We start from the raw sequence: 10,448 nt of genomic DNA, 5'->3' as shown, positions 1-10,448 counted from the left end.
TTGGCCTCCCAAAGTGCTGGGATTACAGGCATGAGCCACCGTGCCCGGCCAAAAGATTTTCTTATAGTGATATAGTGATATTTGATGGGGAATATGAGGGGTTGTCATTAGAGTTGTCATTAGAGTTATTTTCAAACATTTCTGGTTCTCCCAATTCTGGGAAAATGGAAATATTGAACATCCTAATCCCTTCTGGTTGGGAAGCCATTCATGGAGGTCTGGACAGTGATTGGAGAGTGGAAATGACATCTGTCAATTTGGGACCAAATCTTTAATTGCTATTGTAACACCCTCTAGAACTCTCTGTTTTCTCTGGAATCATGACCAACATTTGGGATAATGCTCCTCAACCAGCTCGCACCTCTGGATCACAAAGAGCAAATTCTTCCCCACCCTCACCATGCCCTCCAGGTAGCAGAAGTAGAAAACAAATCTTGGTAGTTTTTTGCCACTTAATATTTGAGGTTGTTTGTTACTCAGTCTAACCTAGCTCCTGATGCAGGCAATAAAGTTCTCTATGAGTGTAAATGCCCTTCTAATGCCATTGCTAATAAATCAGCATGTTTGCACTCAAATTTAATAATAGGCCTTTTCACTTATCCAAAGATATTTTAGCAGTGTAACACCAGGTGGAATTTTAAAAAACCCCAGCAAGTCATATAAGAGGTTAACTAGGAAAGTATACATACAAAACACTAGACAGCTGAAGAAACCCTGTGCTTTTTCCTTTCTTGATGACTGCACACCTTGGGTTTTTTTTGAGACGGAGTCTCACTCTGTTGCCAAAGCTGGTGGTGCAATCTTGGCTCACTGCAGCCTCCACCTCGTGGGTTCAAGCAATTGTCCTGCCTCAGCCTCCTGAGTAACTAGGGTTACAGGCAGGCGCTACCACACCCAGCTAATTTTTGTATTTTTAGTAGAGATGGGGTTTCACCCTGTTGGCCAGGCTGGTCTCCTGTGATCAACTCCTGTGATCAACCTCAGGTGATCCACCCACCTCGACCTCCCAAAGTGCTGGGATTACAGGCATGAGCCACCATGGCCTGCCAATGACTGCACACCTTGGCTATATTACAGGTTTCACATATTATTCTTCAATCTTTCTGTCATCTATGGCCATGTTCAACATCATGAATTAAGAAGAAATCTAAACCTAATGTACTAAAATTAATCTAGTTGTCAGCACTAAAGTGACCCTCATTGGACTAACTTTGAGAAAAAAATAATAACCTTCAATGAAATAAAAGAGTTGTAATAGAATCTAACGGAGGCCAAAATGAGGTAGCCCGGAAGGATGTCTGTAGTAAGCAGCCTCTAAAATAGCCCCATGATTCCTGCCTCCTAGTATTCATGCCCTTGTATAGTCCCCACCCCTTGAATGAGGGCTGAACCTAGTGATTCACCTCTAATTAATAGAATATGACAAATGACACATAAAACTGTCAGTTCTGAGATTAGGTTACAGAAGACTGTGGCTTCCTTCTTTGGCTGTCCTGTCTTGTTCTTTTGCTCACTTTCTCCGAAGGAAGCCAGCTGGCGTGTTGTGAGCTGCTCTGTGGAGGGGCATTTGTGCAAGAAACTGAGAATGGCCTCTGACCCACAGCCAGTGAGGAGCCACAGCCCTCAGTCCAACAACCTGTGAGGAACGGAATTCTGCCAATAACTATATGAATGGACTTGGAAGTGAATCTTCCCTCAGCTGAGCTTTCAGATGAGTCCTCACCTCAGACAGCAGTGTGACTGCAACCTCATGAAAGACTTTGAGTCAGAGGTATATAGCTGAGCCACATCCAAATTCCTGACCCATAGAAACTGTGAGATATTATAATAAATGCATGCTGTTTCAAGCTGCTAAATTTTGAGATAATTTATATAGAAATAAATAATACAGTATCTTAAGCATATCCTGGAGCACAACGCCAAAGAATATAAATGCAAAGCTCTGAGTTTCTGAGAGTATATTTTAAAAGCGTCTGGGCTAAATCCAATTATCATAAAGTATATAGCCCTTTTAGTTAAACATCAAGACCATGTGTCAGGCTGGGCACAGTGACTCACACCTGTAATCCCATTACTTTGGAAGGCTGAAGTGGGTGGATTGCCTGAAGTTAGGAGTTTGAGACTAGCCTGGCCAACATGGCAAAATCCTGTCTCTACTAAAAATACAAAAATTAGCTGGGTGTGGTGGCAGACACCTGTAATCCCAGTTACTCGGGAGGCTGAGGCAGGAGAATCGCTTAAACCTGGGAGGCAGAGGTTGCAGTGAGCCAAGATCGTGCCACTGCACTCCAGCCTGGTGATAGAGTGAAACTCAGTTGCAAAAAACCAAACAAACAAAAACAAAAGCAAAGCAAAACAAAAAAACCAAAAACAAACCCATGTGTCAAAAAGCAGAATGGCTTTATAATGCCAACATACATCATGGAAGAGACTGTAAATACACACCTATATCTGTGTTTTCCTCCACATTTGTCATCGTCCTAACAGTTACATTCACCTGTGACTAGTTCTGTTTGGTGGACTGTAAGTGGAAGTAAATTGTTTTCCTTCCAGGTTGTTTCCTTCCCCCTATATTCTGGCTAAACTTTAAACCAGAAGATGATGGGACCTCCAGGTGGAAGAGGTATGTAGCAAGAGAGAGAGGAAAAACAAACAAACAAACTTGTGTTCTATTAAGCACCAAGCTTTCAAGTTTTATTTGCTACCACAGTGTAGTTCATCTTATCTTGGCTATTATATCCACTGACAGTCATAATGCAAAAGGCATTAGAATAACAGTTTTTAAGTATTCTGTCTGCTCTCTCCGTATACAGACAATAAAACTATCCCAATTTCAGGTCAAATTCTTTCTGTGTTTTCATTTTACCCCTACCACCCTGCCCCAGTGAGGAGATTTCTCTTCCTCCACAGTGGTCCAGTTACACAGTCTAGAGGGGCCTACTTGCAATCTGTGCCCATGGAAATCAGTGCTACTTACAGATCCCCTTCACCTGCCATCTAACCCTGATGGCCAGCTTACTTAGTTTGAAACTTAGATTGTTATGGTTTGGCTCTGTGTCCCCACCCAAATCTTGTGTTGAACTGTGATCTTCAGTGTTGGAGAAGGGGCTTGGTGGGAGGTGTTTGGATCATGGGGACAGTTTCCAATGGTATAGCACCATCCCTCTAGTGCTGCCTGTATACAAGTATATAGCACTCCCTCCCCCACCCCTCCTCCTGGTCATGTGAAGACCTGCTTGCTTTCCCTTCGCCTTCCACCGTGATTGTAAGTTTCCTGAGGCCTCCCCAGCCATGACTCCTTTATAGCCTGTGGAACTGTGAGTCAATTAAACCTCTTTTCTTCACAAATTACCCAGTCTCAGGTAGTTAAACAGACTATGAGAACAGACTAATACAGGATTTTTAGTCGATTTTGTATGCCTTTTGGTTTTTCTTTTAGATACATTTTTTTTTATTCCTTCCACTCCTTAGAAAATGACAAATTGCAAGAGTATGTGCTTTAATAAAGAACAACTTACTCCTTAGTCTTAATGATTGATGTGGAAACAGCCCAGTTCATAGGATGGGCTTTCTGGTTTCACATTTGTCTTATAAGCCACATCTATACCTGGGAATCTAGACATGGAATATTCAATGGAACAGGCTGGGAAAATCCCCATGCTGTCACATTTCTAAGGCAACAATCTCCTGGTTCCAGTTCACATTGATCCTTTAAAAGTACATTGAAATGCCTGGATTCATTCATTCATATATTAATAAATGAATTCAACATTTATTGAGTACTTAAAAATATGCCAGCCCTCACGTTAAGTGTTAAGACGCAAAGATGGAGAAGACCTCATCTCAGTCTTGGTAGAATATCTATGCCATGGAGAAGACCAGTGCTGAAAATCATAACAAGCGTGAAGAGCATTATGAAGGCAGTGTGGGGAAGGAGTGAGAGTTTAAGAGTGCAAGAGATGGAAACCTGAGTGGGGGACACTGTGTTGGAGAAGATTCAGTGAGGGAGTGATATTCAAGTTGAAAGTGAAGAATAAGTGGGAGTTAGATTGGGAAGGTGATGGGCATGGAGAATGTTCACAACGGAGTGAACTGCAAATGTGAAGGCTCTGAGGTGAGGAAAAGCTGAATGAGTTAGAGGATCTAAAGTAAGACCAGGATGACAGGAGGCAAGTGATCTTCCAGGGCCCAAGTTTAACAACAGCCTCTTATCATGGTCAGAGAAGCTTTGTAGAAAAGATACTCCTGGGCTAGAGATTTCCAAATCCAACAGGAAAAAGAAAAGAATTTTTTTCTTTCTGATTTTGACTGCTCTCTTTAAGATTGTCCATGTTCTGTGGAATGAATTTGATCAAATGCATTATTTTCTTTCTTTTTTTTTTTTAAGTTTTACTGATGACTGAACGTACTGTATTTGCTTCAAGCTCTCCATTCCTGGCCATTCTATTTATTTAGGATAATCTGTAACATATTCACAAGTAAGGAAAGTTGAGAGCTTAAGTGCTCAAGCTTTAAACAATTGTAGAATAGATTCTGTGGTAGAGATAATGTTTAATTTTCCGTGTGAATGTTAATCAAAGGAATCACTCAAAATTATTGCAAAAAGTATCATAGAGCCACCTGTGTGTCTGCCCTTTGATCTTAGAAACTCTCATTCTGAAACTTGAGTCAAAACATAGTCTTTTAGTTAATTTCATCCCAGACAAAAGTGAGAGCCACTAAAATGTTCTATTATTCTGTCTGCACTGTGTAACTCTGTTTGCCAGTAGCTTGGAAATCAATCAGTTGGACCACTTTAGAAATAATTTCTTCGCAAAGCAAACCATAGAATACCCTAGAGTGTATTCTTTGATGACAATCAGTGGCTGGTAAAGCAACGTGGCCTGCAAAAAAGAGGTTTCCAGGTGCCATCAGCCATGTCCTAGGTGCCAAGAGAAAACTGTGGAATGACACTTCTCTTTGTGCTTAGTTACATGGTGTGGCAGGACACCCTGTGCTGGCAGCTCATTTATCGGGAAGAAGCACCATTCACATCAATAATGTTTGCAATTAGAGCCTGTTCAGCCTGATTGAAAACGAAGCATCAGAGGTGTTATGCAATTTGAGAAAGGGGAAACAACATCTGGAGCCATGTCATATTGGTGGGAGAGAGTAATGAAAACCTGGGGCAGAGTAAATGCAAGCTTTTGTAAACAAGAAGGAAGTTGTGGGACAATTTCTTTAGAGAGTAAATTTCATATAACTAGGTATACTTAATAATATTACTGATGTGGTTTGGATCTGTGTCCCTACCAAATCTCAGGTTCCATTGTAATTCCCAATGTTGGTGGTACGGCCTGGTGGAAGGAAATTGGGTCATGGGAGTGGATCCTTCATGAATGAGTTTGACACCAGTCCTTTGGAGCTGTTCTAACAAGATCTGGTTGTTTAAAAGTGTGTGGCACCTACCCTCTCACTCTCTTCCTCCTGCTCCTGCCATGTAAGATGAGCCTGCTTCCCCTTCACCTTATGCCATGATTGTAAGTTTCCTGAGGCCTCCCCAGAAGCAGATGCTGCCATGCTTCCTGTACAGCCTGCAGAACCATGAGCCAATCAAACCGCTTCTCTTTTTTTTTTTGAGACAGAGTCTTTTATTTATTTATTTTATTTTATTTTATTTTTTATTATACTTTAAGTTCTAGGGTGGGGTGCATGTGCACAATGTGCAGGTTTGTTACATATGCATACATGTGCCATGTTGGTGTGCTGCACCCATTAACTCGTCATTTACATTAGGTATATCTCCTAATGCTATCCTTCCTTCCCCTCCCCTCACTCAACAATAGGCCCTGGTGTGTGATGTTCCCCTTCCTGTGTCCAAGTGTTCTCATTGTTCAGTTCCCACCTATGAGTGAGAATATGCGGTGTTTGGTTTTCTGTTCTTGCAATAGTTTGCTGAGAATGATGGTTTCCAGCTGCATCCATGTCCCTACAAAGGATATTAACTCATCCTTTTTTATGGCCGCATAGTATTCCATGGTGTATATGTGCCACATTTTCTTAATCCAGCCTGTCATTGATGGACGTTTGGGTTGGTTTCAAGTCTTTGCTATTGTGAATAGTGCTGCAATAAACATATGTGTGCATGTGTCTTTATAGCAGCATGATTTATAATCCTTTGGATGTATGCCCAGTAATGGGATGGCTGGGTCAAATGGTGTTTCTAGTTCTAGATCCTTGAGACAGAGTCTTGCTCTGTCACCCAGGCTGGAGTACAGTGGTGCAATCTCAGCTCACTGCAGACTCCGCCTGCTGGGTTCACGCCATTCTCCTGCCTCAGCCTCCAGAGTAGCTGGGACTACAGATGCTCGCCACCATGCCTGGCTAATTTTTTCATATTTTTCGTAGAGGCGGGGTTTCACTGTGTTAGCCAGGATGGTCTCCGTCTACTGACCTCATGATCCACCAGCCTCGGCCTCCCAAAGTGCTGGGATTACAGGCATTAACCACTGCGCCCGGCCAAACATCTTTTCTTTAGAAATTACCCAGTCTCAGATATTTCTTTATAGCAGTGCAAGAATGGATTGATACAATTGGTTATAATTATGGAATGTCACAGATAGTGTGCCAAATGTTTACATGTGTCAACTCCCTGAACACTCATCACAGCCCTGTGAGATGGTGTTATTGTCATTCTCATTTTACAGTTGGAGCTTTATTAGTATGAACTGAAGAAATGAATGAGCCCACCAGCACAATGTCCAGGAATGGGAAACCTGAGGCTAGGGCTACTGACAAGAAGTGACCCTGGACTTAAGCCTCAGGCTTCTCATTCTCCACCTACTTCTTTTTATGCTACCTCACACTTCCATTTCACCAACGGAAACACCAGGACTAAAGGCTTTTGAGGTTTCATGAAAAATAAGGAGCAGGATTGGCTTAAAATAAGAGAGTGAGATGCTCTTCTATGCGATTAATCATGAAGGATGAAATGCTTGGATCTCTCCAGTTATTTTCCTGTTATCTGCCAACTGATGCTGAAATTCCAGGCCCTTAAGCATTAGACTCTAATCCTATCAAAGTATTTTTTTTCCTGTCGTTAAAATGCAGGAAGGGTACATCTTTAATTCATAAATCAGTTTTGGTATTTGTAATTTGTAATATGAATGACAGGCATGGGATCTGGTTTTCCCAAGAAATACTGTGAGACCATCTAACGGAAGAGGCTATTTGCAAGAAAAAGAATGAACTCAGAATGGGAACAGTTATTTAGACTACATTGTGAATGATGTTCCTAGAAAATTCTCAACACAGTGGTGGACAGGGAGTCCGGGAAAAGTGTGTGTGTGTGTGTGTGTGTGTGTGTGTTTAATTGAAGAGGAACCAAGGACATACTTCGCTTCCTTGTCAAACACTTCTTATACTAGTTTCCAAGGCACTTCCATGATCAACTGTAAGAGTTTGCCCTCTGGGCGGGGCGCGGTGGCTCATGCCTGTAATCCCAGCACTTTCGGAGGCCAACTTAGACAGATCACAAGGTCAGAAGATCAAGACCTTCCTGGCTAACACGGTGAAACCCTGTCTCTACTAAATTTATAAAAAATGAGCCCGGTGTGGTGGCGGGTGCCTGTAGTCCCAAGCTACTCCGGAGGCTGAGGCAGGAGACTGGCGTGAACCCAGGAGGTGGAGCTTGCAGTGAGCTGAGATGGTGCCACTGCACTCCAGCCTGGGCAACAGAGTGAGACTCTGTCTCAAAAAAAAAAAAAAAGAATTTGCCCTCTTATTACAGTGGGCTGAGTTTATGAAGGTTCCAGAAACCTGAATTGATCCACACATTTCCTAAAGTCAAATAGACTTAACAACTCTTCTATGTTGGGGCCACAGAGAATGTATATGGCATCAGTACTTGGTGTTATTCCATTCTGGTTAAAAATTGAAAAGGAATAAACTATTAGCCTTGGTAGTTTATAAATATTTTATTGAGCTTTGATTGAAGTGGGAAATTTTGAAATATTTATCTAGCATTGAAGTTATAAAAAAATTAGTCCTTTTACAAATTGTTCCTGCAGGCAGCTTGTTTTGAATTATGCCTAAGCAGAAAAAAATAAGGGCCACTTCAGGGCCAGATGATAGAAAATGAAAACTACACGTGATTTTTCCAGCAAGTGTTCCTCAAGGGGCCCTGACGACGGGGTACATGCTTTTGATTAAATTCACTGAGTTTTCTGTATTGTGACTGTGATGCTTGGGTTGGGTGCTAAATGTGTTGCTTTCATGGAGATTTTGCATTAAAAATCACAGGAAGGTGCTTTCTGAGGAAGTTATATGAATATTTTATAACATTATGTGAATGTTAACCGTTTCAGGTAATGACGTTAACTTCAAGGTAATCGCACCCAGTGTACTCTGTGGGTATCCAAAGATTAGCAGGATGGAAAGTACATTTTATATACTTCCTGAAGGTTCCTTGTCTTTGTGTGAAATGCCCCTTATCTAAACTATATTTTACTGACAAGCATAGATATTAGAGTCAGACTGCCTGGGTTTGAATTCTGGCTCCATCTTTCCTTAGCTCCACCACCTTTGGCAAATTATTTAACCCTTCTGTGTCTTGGTTTGCTTCTCTGTTAAAATGAGAATAACAATACCTACCTTATGGAATTGTTGTACAAATTAAATGAGATAATATATGTAAAGGGCTTGGAATTGTGTGGCAGATAAGTTCTTAAAAAATATTTTTAAATTACTGTTGTTCCTTCTAATTCGCATTTCCTAGCCTTTCCCCTAAATCTTCACTCCATCATTCTCGCAGCAAACTTTTCCTTTTCTCTCTTTTTTTTTTTTTTTTTTGAGACAGAGTCTCACTCCGCCGCCCAGGCTGGAGTGCAGTGGCGCAGTCTCGGCTCACTGCAACCTCCGCCTCCTAGGTTCAAGCAATTCTCCCTGCCTCAGCCTCCAGAGTAGCAAGAATTAGAGGCACCCACCACCACGCCCGGCTAAAACATTTCTTGACACCTTATGACATTTGCTAATAGTTTTTTAAGTTTCCTTCCAACAGTGAGTTTATGACTCCAGGACTATAATAGATGTGCTGAAGGTGAGGAGTACGAAATGAACACGATGTGGTCTCTGCCCTTAGATTACAGCCCTGCACAGCAGATATGACCGTCTCAGCTAATTGTAGCACCACACAGAATGCAGTAAGTGCTCTTACCTGTGTCCAAAATGAATTGGTAGTACAAGAAGAGGAAGGAGAGCTAGATTTCAATTTGGAGAATGAAATAAGATCTGGGAAAGCTTTTCAGTCACTGTGGCCTTTGCATTTGATCTTGCATGAGGACATTGTAAGACGACGGAATATGTGAGCAATGGCACTGAGGCCAGAAAACCGACAATGAGCCTGGAGAATCTGAGTGATTCTGTCAAGTTGGAACCTAGAGAATCATGCCTGGAAATGCAGCCTAGGAATCAGTGACAGAAGGACGAGCATAACATCCTAAGGACGTTGGTATTTATTTTACTGGTAATGGGAAGCCACCAGAAAAGAAGAACAAGGAGGGGCAAAGCCAGTCTTTTTCTTTCTTTCTTTCTTCCTATTCTATCATTCTGTTCATTTTTTTTTTTTTTAACAAGGTCTTGCTCTCTCACCCAGGCTGGAGTGTAGTGGTGTGATCATAGTGCACTGTGGCCTCGAAATTTCGGGTTCAAGTGCTCCTTCAGCCTATAGGCATGTGCCACTATGCCCAGCTGATTATTTATTTGTTTGTTTGTTTATTTATTTATTTATTTATTTATTTTGTGGTGATGGAGGTCTCATTGTGTTGCCTGGGCTGGTCCCAAACTTCTGAGCTCAAGCAATTCTTCCGCCTTGGCCTCTCAAAGTGCTGGGATTACAGGTGTGAGCTACCGTGCCCCACTCATGTCTTTTTCTTTACCGCTGATGAAAGAGTTGCTTTCATTAAGAGCACTTGATGAACCCATCCTACCTTTACCCTTTGCCTTAACACTAGATTTTCCAGACTCCTAGGGAGGGCGTTCTGAGTATCCTTGGTTAAGGTTATTTACTCTTTGCTGTGATCTCTTAACTTATATTTACATTTTCTTTTTTTTTTTTTTTTGAGGCGGAGTCTCGGTCTGTCGCCCGCTGGGACTGGAGTGCAGTGGCCAGATCTCAGCAAGCTCCGCCTTCCGGGTTTACGCCATTCTCCTGCCTCAGCCTCCGGAGTAGCTGGGACTACAGGCGCCCGCCACCTCGCCCGGCTAGTTTTTTGTATTTTTAGTAGAGACGGGGTTTCACCGTGTTAGCCAGGATAGTCTCGATCTCCTGACCTCGTGATCCGACCGTCTCGGCCTCCCAAAGTGCTGGGATTACAGGCTTGAGCCACCGCGCCCGGCTATATTTACATTTTCTAAATGACAAATGCAAAGGGAACATTATTTGCGATGCAATGTGTCTTCTAATGAATTGA

Source organism: Colobus angolensis, unplaced genomic scaffold (assembly GCF_000951035.1).
Source record: "Colobus angolensis palliatus isolate OR3802 unplaced genomic scaffold, Cang.pa_1.0 Scaffold63, whole genome shotgun sequence".
Classification (NCBI taxonomy): Eukaryota; Metazoa; Chordata; class Mammalia; order Primates; family Cercopithecidae; genus Colobus; species Colobus angolensis.
The sequence above is the reverse complement of the archived record's forward strand: the minus strand, read 5'-3'. Positions refer to the sequence as shown.